Source organism: Ictidomys tridecemlineatus, chromosome 1, assembly GCF_052094955.1.
Source record: "Ictidomys tridecemlineatus isolate mIctTri1 chromosome 1, mIctTri1.hap1, whole genome shotgun sequence".
NCBI classification, from domain to species: Eukaryota; Metazoa; Chordata; class Mammalia; order Rodentia; family Sciuridae; genus Ictidomys; species Ictidomys tridecemlineatus.
In genome coordinates this window covers 6400838-6413914 of record NC_135477.1, presented here as the reverse complement: position 1 = coordinate 6413914, position 13077 = coordinate 6400838, and the positions used below count along the sequence as shown (strand labels likewise).

At 50.5% G+C, this 13077-nt stretch overlaps 1 protein-coding gene across 4 annotated transcripts in view; it reads right to left on the bottom strand.

Moving 5' to 3' along the window:
* The window catches only part of Ctbp2 (C-terminal binding protein 2), a 130572-nt gene that overhangs the window by 65653 nt on the left and 51842 nt on the right, over nucleotides 1–13077 (bottom strand). The gene's annotated exons all lie outside the window — the stretch shown is intronic.

The window sequence follows — 13077 nt, the reverse complement described above, 5'->3', positions numbered from 1 at the left end:
CAATGCCACATTTAGAGACTAGGAACCTAACCACCCACAGCTAGGCTGGAAGATAATCCAAGCTGCCTGAACAGGACCCAGGACCCGGGACCCACTTGCTGCTGCTTCTAAATGCATTTCTTCTCCACAGGCTGTGAACATGTACCAGCCCACAGCTCCAAGGCCACCACTGCAGGGTACCTCAGTAACACAGGGCAGGAGCCGCAGGGGAGCTTGGCCCAGTCATCCTTCTATTTCAGGCCCTCGGCAGCCACATGGAAAGGTGACTGATGAGTAAGTCTGACTCAGAGGGAGGCGCTCTGCAGGCTGCTCTTGCCAATCTGGGAGGGGCTATCTGCTAGGTGGAGGCCCTATGTCCAGTAGCAGGGTACCCCAGCCCTCCTTTCTGGGAAAGGGACACTGGGAGCTACCTCCATCAAAACCACAACTTCTTGGGCCAGAGGGGTTCTCAGAAGCAACCTCTCTCTTCCTGCCCAGCCTTTGTTCCCGCAGAAGGGCGAGTGCAGCGTCCACAAACCAGATCTGGACCCCACCCAGGAAGCAACAGTAACCTACCCACTGGTGCTCTTTCCCACCAAGGCCCCTTTAGATCGCCCAATCTGGCCCCCGGGGATGAAGAACTCGCCACCTGTTACCGCCCGTTTTGACACCCGGCCATGAGTTCTGGCTTCACCCCATTATCGAACCTTTGCCCAAGTGTACTTCCCTTGAACAGTCCCCAGGCTCCATGCAAACAAAGCCCTCTCCTTAGCAACAGTGCACTGGGCACAACCCAAAGATGACCCAAACTGGAGCTGCTCCAGCAGCCGGGGTGTTGGCCATGACCAAGGGCACGGTGGCCAAAATCACCTTCATCCCTCCCGTCGCCACCCATTGCCGAGCTGAGACAACAGTCCATCAGCAGGAAGAGAGACAGATTGCAAACAGCTGCTGAGTCCTGAGATCAAGAGTTTTATTTTAGTGGCTACAGGGAAAAGTAGGGAAAAGCCGCCAACATCTTCACTAACAGCATAATTATATCAGAGAAGATGCCCTCCTCCAAGACTCCCGTGCTGCCCTGACGGCAGTTTAATCAGCGGAGGAAAGACGGTGAAGACAGTCATGAGGCAGGATTCCGTCTCCTTCCCATGCACACGTCTGACTCTCTTTAATGACAATGAAAGAAAGCTACACGGCCATATGGCGAGGAGAGCTACCCCGGGTGCCGCCGTTACATAAAGCGTTTAGCAGAGGATTTAGCTGCTGTAAAGATCCCATTAACCAGAGACGGTTTCCGTCTCCGACTCCAGGCAGAGCTGGTAGTTTTACTTCTGAGATCAGGGCAAAGAGTCTCCCTCAGCAAGTACTCAGGGAGCCCTGGCACTCTGGCCTGACCTGGGTGACGCCACTCCAGGGTGCCACCTAGTCCCATTTCCCGCCAGCCACCCACCAGCTCCGCCATGGTGGTGATCTCCTGAGTGTATATTTTTACCCTTTCCTACATCACTTCCAGGCACACCAGGGCTGGGAGGTGTCTGACGAAATCACACAGCCCTTGCAATCCTGTGGGGGTGGGGATGACTTGGTGGGTGAGGTCGGGATTCTGAATGCCAGCTGACCTGCCCCTGGCCTCCTGTATTTCCCCCACCCCTGAAGGGCCCCAGCCCCAGGCTGCTGCTCCCTGCCTGGGAGCTCTGCAGACACGCCCACCTCTGCCCAGAGGCTCCATCCCCAAACCCTCCTGCAGCTGGCTGCCTCCTGCTCTTCCAATCTGTGTCCTCCAGAGGCCTGCTGCCAACGCTCACACCAAATCTAAGACTTGATGTCCTGGTCTGAATGTTTGGGTCCCTTCGGATTTCTACTGATATCCTGATAGTAGGAGGTGGGCTTCAGGGCATCAACTAGGGGATAAAGGCAAACTCAGGATGGGATGAGTCATTATAGGAGAGTCCCTGGGAGCTCCTCTGCCCCTCCACCATCCATCTGCACTACACCAAGAAAGTACTATCTATGAACCAGAAAGGGGATCTTCACCAGCCACCAGATCTGCTGGCTTACTTATCTTGAACTTTCTGGCTTAGAGAACAGTGAGGAAATCAAGTCCTGGCCTTTATCAGCCAATGGTATATGGTAGGTCTTTCTAGCAGATAAAGACAATGGATCTTCCACTGGAGAGGTAAGGCCAGCTCACAGAAAGCCCCCTGCAGGGCGATGCCCGACCTCTAGGACATGGCTCAGTGAGAGCTGGTCTACTGCCGTCTGCCGAGTCTGGACATCCCTAGCATGCAGACACAGTTTCTGAATGAAAGTCTATGGACAGCAACAGGCAGCCCCCATTCCTCAGCCCTGCAGAGATAAGTCTGGGCAAGTACTGAGTAAGAATGGAAGCACCTGTGAGGGCCAGTGGTCACCAGGCTCCTCGGCGCAGGTGTAAGATGATACCCCATGGCGATAGGACACCCACAGTGACAGGGTGTCCTACTAGGCCCACAGCTGCTTGCCTCGGCATCAGGAGCCTTCTCATTCCAGTGGACACACCCCACCCACAGGTCTCAGCCTCTCTGAAACTCATTTTCTACTTAACAAGTGAGAGCCCCCATTTAGGAATGTGCCAGGCAACTAGAGTGTGCCTGAATACACGAGATCTTCATACTTCAATGCAGACTGCTCAACATGCAGACCCCTCAGGCGAGGCCGGGTGGCCTGCCATGCAATTCAGCAGCACCCAGATGGTCCACCTCGATGGTGGACAACTTGCATGTGCTCAGAATTCTTCAGATTTAAATGAAATGCACCTCCTCATCTCCCAGCCCTGCTCAGCCCTGCCTTCTTCACAGGACAACACTGAGGACAGGTGTTTTCTTCTCTGGGCTCAAAGTCCACAGGTCCCGGAGATGCCATCCCCACCCTCCATTCTACTTCCTCCAGGGAGTGCTTCAGGGTTCCAGGTGCTGTTGATGCCTGGCCCTGGAACCTGACCCGCATTCTGGCCTCTGAGGACACATCCAGGAATTTCCTGGGCCCAAGATACCTTGGCTCCTGGAGCCACCAAGAGTTGCATGAGGGCTGGGGATGTGGCTCAAGCAGCAGTGCGCTCGCCTGGCATGCGTGCGACCCGGGTTCGATCCTCAGCACCACATACAAAGATGTTGTGTCCGCTGAAAACTAAAAAATAAATATTAAAATTCTCTCTCTCTTAAAAAAAAAAGAAAAAAGAAAAAAAGAAAAAAAAAAAGAATTGCAGGAGTGGAACAGAAATCCAGTCCTTGAAACCCATCAAGAGAAGTGCAACCAGCACCTGCCCTGTGACTGGTGCAGCCGGGTCGGCAGTCAGCAGGAACAGAAGAACCAAGAGAAAGGGGAAAGGGAGTTGGTGAGGGGCAGGGCCTGTGCTGGGCAGGACAGTGGCCACAGCGCAGGAAGAAGAACTCAGGAATGCCAGCGCACAGCGGGAGTGCCCCACATGAGGTGGCAACTTAGGTTGGCCTTTGATTCTGGCTGTCACCGTGCAAAGATGGCCAGACACAGATGGTGCTGCAGTGTGCAGTCTACTGCTCAGCACTTGGGGGCTCCGAGTCACCCCACGGACTGGCCTCTGAGCTGTATGGGATGAGTCAACACCACCTCCTGGAAATTACTTCGTGTTTCCAGCTGCTAGGAGCTGGCAGCCCTGCCCAAGGCCTCACAACACGGAGTTACTTAAAAACACAAAGGGGACAAGGCCACCTCCATGATCTCCACCGCCTGCTGCTGCGGAAGCCAACAAACGTGCGCCACGGGGAGGCCCAATTGGGAGGGAGGGAAATGCCAGCCTGAGCCCTGCCCACCCTCCCCCAGAGTCCGATCCTCAGAAGCCAAGTGGGGAAGCATCAAAGCCACCCTTTCACCTGCCTGGCCGATCCTGCTGGGCCTCGGGCTGCAGTGCTGCTCAGACAGAGTCAGTGGCGGAGACGCGGAAGCTGTATTCTCCCATCTCCTGGAGCTTCCAGAGGAATGCACCAGCTTCAAAGCACACGGAGACTGACACAGAGCCTTCCTGTGTCTGATCATGTGCCGCCAAACACTCCTTTTACTTTAACACATGTGCTCTTGACAACACGTTTTAGATGAGAATAAAAATCGCTTTTTCACAAGAGGATTGAAAAGGAAAACAAGCACTACTGATGGGAATTTGTTTTTAAACATCTGGAGATTTCCAAACTATCAGAGGTTCACAGGAAAACTTCAAATCAGAACAAAAATGCCCGAGAGAATCAGGGAAATTATCCTGCACGGTTGACCGGCTCTACTGAGGGCTACACTTTGGAAGTAAGGCTCTAGCCCATGGAGACAGAGGACAGTTAACCCAGGGCTACTAAAATGACGACTGTCAACCCAGAGCTTCACTTGCACCCCAAGTATGTCAAGCAGGCCATGGAAGACCCTGTGCTCCAGGCCCAGCTCGGAGGGGTACCCAGAGCCAGCACTGCTCAAGAGACAAAACCTCCAGAACAGCCCACACGCCCTCAGAGTCCCTGCGCTCCCTGACGTACAGCAGGCTAAATCCATGTCTGTTCCACGGAAGACACCACTACTTAGGGTCTAGCTGCTCGGCAAACCCATGACTGGGACCAATGGCAAGAGGATGATCCTCTTGTCCTCTGCTGGCTCCATGCTCACCAGGCCCGCCCCTTAAGTCACCCATCCTCCCTGGAAACACTCCTGCCTGGACACTTCCTCTTGGGCTGGGCTACAGCTTTAGGTTCTGCTGGTGGGACTCCCAGGGGCAAAGCAGCCTCAGGAATGAGCCACCCAAGGGACGGCTCCAATGCCGTCAACCTTGACAGCTGATCACAATCCAACCCAAAGGGCTGTAGATACCACCTCCCCAAGTGGGCAGGGATGGGCAGGCAGGAAGCACAGCCAAAGGGACTTTCCTTCAAAAAGAGAATTGTGAGAGGGATAGTTAAGGCTGTTATCAAAGACAGTTCAGGGCAAAGCATTTGGGCTAGGCATGTGGAAAGAATTATATCTTTACATGTTATTTCTCAGGGGAAGACAGTAACAGTGTATGAGGATAGTCACCACCACACTAATTACCAGTGGGTTGGCAATGTGGGTACTAGGTACAACGTAGGTACTGCCCCACTGCACAGCACATTAACTCATTCTTTACAAGCCAATGAGACAGTGTTATCATCTTTACAGTCATGGAGAAATGTCACGCAGCTTCCAAATGGCAGACAGAATTTGATTCCATGCAGGTGGGTGCTGGCGTCCACTGTCCTGCCAAAAAAGACAACTGAAAAACCAGGATGGGACTTTACATAAACCCAGACCACAGCAAGCCCAGATTGCCCTTCTGTGAGCTCATGGGTGTGGGCATGAGCCCGTGCGCAAAGGTGAAAGGGGGAGAGAGAAGCGGTGGGTGGCCTACCTATCTGCACAGCATCTGAGCACAAACCACTGTGCCAAACGGGCTCGCAGGGAGCAGGAGTTTTTGCCAAACCAACACGGAAAACCATTTTTACATTCAGAGGCACTTCTATCTTCCAGGAAAGGCAGGAAGAAAGGGCACAGAGTACCCAGAGGACTGGGGAGGGCAGGCTGCCCACTCTGCCTTTGGAAATCTTACATGATACCACTTCCTTCTTCAAGTTCTGGGGTGGGCAGCAATCCCCCCCCCCCCAGTTAAAAAACAACATACTTCCATCACACAACATTTGAGAAGGGGGAGAGGGATAAAAAAAAAAAAAAATCACCCACCAATTCTACCATGTCAAGATAATCATCATACACTATTCATCACAGATGTCCCCTTAATGACTTTTATGGTTCTTTTCACAAATGTACCTTCAACACTGAATCTTTTCTCTTTAAGACAATTGTTCTACTTATGCTATTTCATACTGTGAAAGCATCATTTGAGAAAGAATTAGCTCTTTTCCCCCACTGTTGGATGCTGGAGGCCTCTGTCATTAAGTAACACTGCATCAAAAATCTTGGTCTATTAAAGTTTTTTTTTTTTTTTTTTAAAGCAATTAGGGAGGAAGATCATTAGGTCAAAGGGCATATGCTGGACTTTCCTGGAAAGGTGACCTTGGTTTCCAGGTCAGTTTGAAAGTTTCTGATCAGTCCTAGCACCCTATCTAACCTTCATCCTGCCTACCAGCAAGCACTTGGGGGCAGACCTGAACTGAGACAGACAGACAGACAGACAGACAGACAGACACACACACACACACACACACAGAGAGCAGTCCCTTCTCACTAGGGGTAGTTCTAACTAGTAGAAAGCCAGTGCAGCCATAGAGCAAAGGTGGCCACGTCACCCTGACGCAAGTGTCCCATGTCCAGATGAGCCTGAATTCGATGGGACAGCTTCCTCCATCAAGTGCCAGTGTGAGGAGCTGGCTCTGTTTAGGAGCCAGGATACTTGAAAACTCCCACCTTCATGTTTATGCATTAGTGACACAGCAACATGCTCCCACAGGGCACGGCACCAGCCACAGGAACACCCGGGGTGGCAGGGCTGGTGTCGGCCTCTCCCCCACCGCAGGGAGGGGGCAGCACATGCTCTTTGAGTTTAATGGCAGCTCACAGCTCACCCTGGGACCTGCCCACCAGACAGCACAGTGCTCTCCCTGCAGCTCCCAACCCCCAGCTTACCCTCTCCTTCCTGCCTCAGTGTCTCAGCCCTTCACCTGCAGCTGCCAAAGGCCTGCCTCCTGGTCAGGTCCCTCCTGTCCCGTGCCTTCTCTTCTCAGCAAGGACCTGTTAATCTCTGATACCGGCTTCAGTACATCCTTCAAAGGCTGTGGCTGTGGCTCAGTGGCAGAGCCCTTGCCTGGCATGTGTGAGGTGCTGGGTTTGATCTTCAGCACCACACTTAAAAAACACCCTTCAATTTGGAACACTTCACTGTGCCCTGCAGCTTGGGATGGGGACATCCCTGGGGCGCATAGGAAAAGAGAATTCTCATGAAGAATTACAATGATCAAGCATCCTTTCCAGTCCTGTTGGCTGCCCCCAAGAACATGCTCACCACCTCTGTGTATGACAAAACCAACTTGGTGGGCCCTGTTTGGGGTAGTTTCCACATTAGAAGGCACAGTGGTTAAGATGCTTGTACATCACACGTCCTGAACAAAGCCAAATACCTAAACAGGAGAGCAGACTGTTCCCCGCATGTGGATGTATTATAGATGGGCTTGCTGGTCACCCAAGCTGCCCCGCCCCCTTCCTTCTTTCAGACGCAGCTGGGTGGGAATTCACTGACCTAATATCACTGGACAGATAATTCCTTGCCTTGGGGAAAGACTGGCAAAGCCCATGGCATCTGCCATTTCCAATCTATGATTTGGAACAGTGACTTGGGGCCTGTGCCAAGTGGGGGCAGGGCAGCACCGGAGGCCTCAACAGGGCTGCGGGTGAAACCTTGACAATCCAGCTCCAGCCTCCTTGGGAGTCCCTGCTCTGCATGGGAGAGCCAGGCATTTGATCCAGCTAAATCATCTCAAAGCCTGCTCTGGAGAAAATAATTGAATTAAAGAGTTGCCATAACTCATTCCAGCGAGATAAAACCATCCAGTGGGGAGCAAGGAGACGCGCAGGACGTCATCTCCCCAAGACGGAGAGGAAAAAAGCAATATGATGTGGTTCAAAGGACAGATGGGACTTTCCTAATTGTCCCCAGATTCCTAGCAGCAGGAGGGGTAACTAAACGGTTTCAATTAAAAGTTAGTTAGAGGAACAGGGGAAGGCTGGCGAAATTTTGCCAGGTATTAATGAGACTCTGGGATGCATTGTCCCAACTTCAGATGGTGAGTGGCAATGGCACATGAGCGGTGAACCCACCCCAACATGTCACCATGTCAAGGTGTCAAATCTGTCAAACGCACTGGCGGGAGAATAAGCAGCAAAGCACCAGGAGCTAGCAACTGTTTCGGGGCAGGGCGCCCCTGTCTCACAGGAGGATCCCTCCACCAGGCCTGCTCCTGCACAGGAGGGTTGGAAAGGGGACAAAAGTGCAGTGGCACTCGCCTGTGATCCCAGTGATGTGGGAGGCCAAGGCAGGGTCACCAGTTCAAAGCCAGCCTAGGCAAAGTCCCACCTCAACATCCAAATAAACTGGTGTAGCCCATTGGTAGAGCACCTTGGGTTCCATCCCCAGGACCGAGAAACAGATAAAAAAGGAAACATGCTAGCAAAGCCAGGAGGCAGCCGGCTGTGGTGCAAGGGTGACAGGCCCCAATGGGGGTTTGAGGCCATTTCCATGGGCACTGAGTAGACTCCAACATGGAGAATGGACTTCCAGGCAGTTCAAGCCGATGGTCAGGGTTGCAGGAGACTCACACATCCACCCCTGGCGCCAGTGGTTCTCAGGCAGGGGACAGCTCCCACCCCGGGACACCAGGCAATGGCTGGAGATGGTTTAAATTGCACTCTGCAGTGGGGAGGGACAGCAAGGGAGCCGTTGGCCAGGGGCTCTTCTTCCCACGAAGATGAGGTGGGTTTGTGTAATCCCACCCATCTTCACTGGGACAGGGGTATACTACCACCACCAAAAGCCCCAGGGATATGGTGCTTTCTGCCATTCCCGCAGTGTTCTATCATGTCCCGGCTTTGAGGAACAGGTGTATTCAGGTGCACACAGACACAGGGCCTGCTAACAAGGAGGAGCAGGTGCTGAGCTCTACAGACAGGACAGATTCCATAGGAAATAGATTCCTCCCCCATCTACCACAGGGAGGCTCCAGGATCAGGCTGCCCATGACCCCAATCAGGAGTAACAATGCCTCATCTGGGCCCAGCGGCCATTGACCAGGGGCTTGAGAGCCTTGCATCCGCCAGGAAGTCTGGCCAGGTCTTCTAGGACACCGTCCTTCTAGGAAGCCCCGAGAACAGGGGGCTGGGTTCAATTTCTTTCCCTGCTCTTATTGGTCTGTTTCAGTGCTGGGGATCAAACCCAGGGCCTCACACGTGCTGGGTAAGTACCTACCACAAACAACAGAAAACACATACATGGTTTAGGCAATGGGATCACATTTACCACCACAACTCAACTAGGGAATACCCCCAGCACCCCACCAGCTTAGCACTCTGCCGCCAGAGTTAATGCTTCCTTCTTTTCCTTTCTCTGAAAGTAGGACAAGAAAGGACTCTGAACTCAGTGTCACAGCTGTCCTATGGGGGAAAGCCCTGTGTGTCATAATAAAGTGGCAAAAAACCAAAATTGCTAAATAAAACACAGTCCCGGCGATAAAATCCTAGCATGAATTGAGACTGAAGCCTCTGGAATTGAACACTGACCGATAGTGTCCTAGTCCCAGCTCAGCAACGGGGACAACAGATCTACAAGCCCAAACCCATGGCCCACCACAGCACAGTAAGAGACAAAAGCTCGCAGCCTCGAGATTGCAGGTGAGGCCCAGAGGGCGAGTTCCCTACACCCCACTCTCCTGATGAATCCCCTCTCCTAAGACAGAGGATCATGAACATGTTTAAGTATTTAAAAAGAAGAAGAAAGCAAACTCAGTCCCTGAGCTTGGAAAAACCAAGTCTGGCTAGCAAGAACCATCTCCAGGTTTGTTTAGTGAAATTAACTAGCGGTTTAACGGGGGGAGTCTGATATACAAGAGTGCCCCAATTTCTTCAGAGAAATTAACATTTCAATCCTGTTTTTATCTAGAAGTCATTAAACTGTGCAACATGAATTATTGGAAGTGGAGTAGCGAATTAACTCTATTCATCAACTAAGTCCAAACACTTTAGAGTGCATCGGTAATGAAAAAATAGCTCTACAATTCTATCTCTTCTCATTAAAGTAAACCAGTTTTCCCCTCTCTCAGTATATAAAACTGTCTTCTCTTCATATAATTTATATTACCATAAGCCGGCTCACATTCTAAACTATTACACGCCTCCAATTAATTTTTGCAGCTTTTGCCTGAAAATTTAATGAGATAGTAGAGTATGAACCTGCTGACTTCAGATTACGTGTGCGCTCCCAATATTCATGTTGGCATAATAAAATAATCTGATCTGGACCCGATGAGAGCATCTCCCATTGCCAGAGCGGTGAAGGTAATGTGTAAACCAGGTCTGCACGTTTTACTCTTTTAAATCCAATTACAAAATTTACTGGCCTCAAATTAAACTGCTCCTACTCATCAACCTGGGAGAAAAGAAAGACGTGGCCCAGTCTAATTACTGCCCAACACCATTTCCATAAACATTCCAGTGAGTGGTTAAGACGAATGACTATTTGTGCAAGTCTGTAGTTCTCTACCATGGAAACAGGGGCCAGCCGCTCGGGCAGTGTGGGTAAGAGGAGCCCTTCGCTCTGTTCAGCAAGTCCCCTGGGGTATGCACACCACGGGCAGGGTCCTAACCAACTCCTGTGTCCCAGGTGTGTAAGAAGGTGTAGCTGTTTTGTGTAATACCTGTTTATATGTGCAGGTGTGCACACATGTGTGTCTGTGGGTTCTGAGCAGGTGCATGTGTGCGGATGTGTGCAGGAGTTTGCACTTGGTGCTTGACGAGCACCATAGGAATTTAGGCAGAAATGCATAGGTCAGAGGCACTGGCGACCCGTGTCTCACCAGGCCCTCTGGTTACTAACTTTTGGCCAAAAAAGATTATAAAAAATTATAGACAAAGGTGTTCTACAGGGATAGGTAGAGAAAAACCAGCAACCAATGTGTGGTCATACGCATCCAATCCCATCTCTCACCCAACATCCACGCTTTTGGTGGAGGGGACCACGTGGGCATGCAGCCCAAACCCAGTTCCATTTAAATCCCACCTCGGCTCCTGCCAAATGCCAAGAAGTCGATGAGCCTTCCTTATCCATTAAGTTAACAGGAATAAAAGAAAACCTAGCCTTGCAGGGCTGTCCCCCCATACACGAGGCGGGAGGCCTTGTTTAGTGCTCAACACACTGAACACTCAGTTCACAAGGCTTCCTTTCCGACGTCAGCGGCTAGACTGCTTTGGGCTTCTTCAACTCTGCTTTCCTGGTCAGGGATGGCCAGGGACATGAGCCCTGAACCCCGACCCTCAGCTTTCCCCAGGCTTGCTGGGCTGCAGCAGCCCGGCCATCCTCTGGAAGACACTCCTTTTTAAAAGGGCAGGTTCCTCACCCTCAACAGGGAAAGGAGCCCTCATAAGGAGGCCTCTACAGATGTGTGCAAAGGCCAAGCTCGACTGGCCAAAAAGCCCTGGCTTGAAGGAGAGCACAAAGGTACTCTGCTACCAGGGAAGGTGGCAGAAAGATCCCTAGGACTGCCCAGGTCCACAGTCACTCAGCTGGGCCAGGGTGGGGTGGGCACCCAACCAGGATTGGTCAAGCTGGGCTCTTCCCAGAACCAACAGTCCTAGCACACTCGAACCACATGCATCTGAAATACAGATGCCACACTGTCTCAGGCCCATTCCTACAGGACCCCAAATTCCACAGGGCAACCCCCGCCCCATGTGTGCAACAGCAGATCTCTCACCGAGATCACACAAAAATGCTACGAGCCTTCCTGTGCTGAAGAATGGAAGCTATTAACTGTGTTACTGGCATGCACAGATGTTGTCTATTTCTAAAAATTCCCAAATAGATCAATTAGCATATTATAAAGAATTTACTTCCATTCTCCCTTGACAGATCATAAAAGCCCAAACATAACGCTCAGTTTGAAACTGACAAGTGTATATAGCAGGAGGTTCAGTATGAACTGCAGACAACAGCAAAAGAAAATGGTATTTATCATGATTAGACACCTAATTAATTCTAAGAGTAGAATGTCAAAAGCTATATATACATTTCTTTAGTAACCGAAGTTCAACATCAAACAAGTCACTTCTGCTCTGCAAAGGGAAGTCCTAACATTTTCCAAACATCTGTACCCAGCAATAAGGGCTATTCCTCCCGCTTTCTAGGTAAGTTAGACAGTAAAAGCAGGGGGTGGTCTAGGGTAAGTAAAGGAGTACTCGCGCAAAAAAGAAATTAAAAAAAAGGCAATACATTTTAAAATTAAATCAGCTTAAATACCACAACATACTTAAACAGGGCTCTAGGATACTTGCCCATCCCCTACCATGGCAATTAACTCAATTTAAATTAAGAATTCTTGAGCTTCCACCATGTGAAAATTCTGGAGGCCTTTTGTGTTTGTTCGATTTGGGTGGGTTGGGGGGTGGCTGTAAGGCGGACAGACAGAGCGAGGACATTATTCTGAAACTTTAGGCATTGTTCTTACTTGGGTGTCTAGCAATGGCCCTGGGGAGAGGGGTAAAGGAGATAAGGGCAAGAGGAATACGAGCAAGAATAACAGGCAAAACCAAAATTCAGTTAATAGATGCAGAATTGTCCTTCTCCCCATTCTTGCAGAATTCTCTTCCTAGATTGCAAATCAAAATCTGCATTTAAATAGAATCTTTTTAATGTAGAAAAGAGGAAGCCCTAGGGTACAAAGGTATCGCATTCAATATCTATGGGCACAACATTGCATTTTAAACGAGATGCCGCATTTTGAAATTTACTGAATATATTATGCACTCCAAAATTGTCTTGTTATTACTATTTTTACTAAATTCTCCTTTCTTAATGGGTTATGTTTCTTTTACGGCTAGGACTGTTAATAAAAGTAATGTGATATTACATCATTCTATCAATTTCATCGAGAAAAGACTACAGGGTCCTGGATCTCAAAAGCTGTGGGCTCTGATAATTCCAGCCATTATTCAGTGTGAGATTCAAACAGTCTGAATTCATTAACATTGGTTGTTACAAATCTGCATTTTTAGACTTTGCCATAAAATGCAGCAGTCCAAACCCAGTGACCTGAATCTAACAGCCTTTCACGTGAAGTGGTCGCGTTCACCAGCTTCTGCCGTGGCTCTAGGGATAAAGCCCCATGTCCTCTCCTCTCCCTGGATGGACAGAGACGGGAGGGATGTGGGTCCCAGGCCTGCTGTGGTCTGAAGGTGTCCCTCACAGCACCAGGTGGACACAGTCCCCAGACTCAAGTGCTGATGGTTCCTGGAACTGGGCGCTTTGGTGGGTAAGCAGGACTGGGTGAGGCTGTGGTCCTTGGTGGCTCTAAGCCCTGCCCGTTCTCACAGGTC